Source organism: Xylocopa sonorina, unplaced genomic scaffold (assembly GCF_050948175.1).
Source record: "Xylocopa sonorina isolate GNS202 unplaced genomic scaffold, iyXylSono1_principal scaffold0051, whole genome shotgun sequence".
Taxonomy (NCBI): domain Eukaryota; kingdom Metazoa; phylum Arthropoda; class Insecta; order Hymenoptera; family Apidae; genus Xylocopa; species Xylocopa sonorina.
This window is the reverse complement of record NW_027490122.1, coordinates 1,438,698-1,440,814: the sequence shown is the minus strand read 5'-3', so window position 1 is coordinate 1,440,814 and position 2,117 is coordinate 1,438,698.

Sequence of the window (2,117 nt, the reverse complement as noted above, 5' to 3'; positions counted from 1 at the left end):
ATAGCGTTTGCAGATGTCTACGTATCGTAGCAATAGAGTTCTTATGATTCTTAGAACGCGATATCGCATCACATTTCTATGTTTCATGGTAAGATATAATATGATTTGCGGAGTGTTATGTATTCCTCGTCTACACTTCAAATGAATGTGAATGCCACACTTCCTCGCTAGGAAATAGCGTTTGCAGATGTCTACGTATCGAAGCAATAGAGTTCTAATGCTTCCTAAAACGCGATATCGCATCTCATTTCTATGTTTCATGGTAAGGTATAATATGAGTTACGAAGTGTTATGTATTCCTCGTCTACACTCCAAATGAATGTAAATGCGACACTTTCTTGCAAGGAAATAGCGTTTGCAGATGTCTACGTATCGTAGCAATGGATTTCTGATGCTTCTTAAAACGCGATATGGCATCTCATTTCTATGTTTCATGGTAAGATATAATATGATTTGCGAATTGTCATGTATTCCTCGTCCACGCTTCAAATGAATGTGAATGCGACACTTCCTCGCTAGGAAATAACGTTTGCAGATGTCTACGTATCGTAGCAGTTGAGTTCTAATGCCTCTTAAAACGCGATATCGCATCTCATTTCTATGTTTCATGGTAAGATATAATATGATTTGCGAAGTGTTATGTATTCCTCGTCTACACACCAAATGAATGTAAATGCGACACTTCCTTGCAAGGAAATAGCTTTTGCAGATGTCTACGTATCGTAGCAATGGCTTTCTGATGCTTCTTAAAACGCGATATCGCATGTCATATCTATGTTTCATGGTAAGATATAATATGATTTGCGAAGTGTTATGTATTCCTCGTCTACACTTCAAATGAATGTAAATGCGACACTTCTTTTCAAGGAAATAGCGCTTGCAGATGTCTACGTATCGAAGCAATAGAGTTCTTATGATTCTTAAAACGCGATATTGCATCTCATTTCTATGTTTCATGGTAAGATATAATATGATTTGCGAAGAGTTATGTATTCCTCGTCTACACTTCAAATGAATGTAAATGCGACACTTCTATGCAAGGAAATAGCGTTTGCAGATGTCTACGTATCGTAGCAATAGAGTTCTTATGATTCTTAAAACGCGATATCGCATCTCATTTCTATGTTTCATGGTAAGATATAATATGATTTGCGGAGTGTTATGTATTCCTCGTCTACACTTCTAATGAATGTAAATGCGACACTTCTTTGCAAGGAAATAGCGTTTGCAGATGTCTACGTATCGTTGCAATAGAGTTCTTATGATTCTTAAAACGCGATATCGCATCTCATTTCTATGTTTCATGGTAAGATATAATATGATTTGCGAATTGTCATGTATTCCTCGTCCACACTTCAAATGAATGTGAATGCGACACTTCCTCGCTAGGAAATAACGTTTGCAGATGTCTACGTATCGTAGCAGTTGAGTTCTAATGCCTCTTAAAACGCGATATCGCATCTCATTTCTATGTTTCATGGTAAGATATAATATGATTTGCGAAGGGTTATGTATTCCTCGTCTACACACCAAATGAATGTAAATGCGACACTTCCTTGCAAGGAAATAGCTTTTGCAGATGTCTACGTATCGTAGCAATGGCTTTCTGATGCTTCTTAAAACGCGATATCGCATGTCATTTCTATGTTTCATGGTAAGATATAATATGATTTGCGAAGTATTATGTATTCCTCGTCTACACTTCAAATGAATGTAAATGCGACACTTCTTTTCAAGGAAATAGCGCTTGCAGATGTCTACGTATCGAAGCAATAGAGTTCTTATGATTCTTAAAACGCGATATTGCATCTCATTTCTATGTTTCATGGTAAGATATAATATGATTTGCGAAGTGTTATGTATTCCTCGTCTACACTTCAAATGAATGTAAATGCGACACTTCTATGCAAGGAAATAGCGTTTGCAGATGTCTACGTATCGTAGCAATAGAGTTCTTATGATTCTTAAAACGCGATATCGCATCTCATTTCTATGTTTCATGGTAAGATATAATATGATTTGCGGAGTGTTATGTATTCCTCGTCTACACTTCTAATGAATGTAAATGCGACACTTCTTTGCAAGGAAATAGCGTTTGCAGATGTCTACGTATCGTT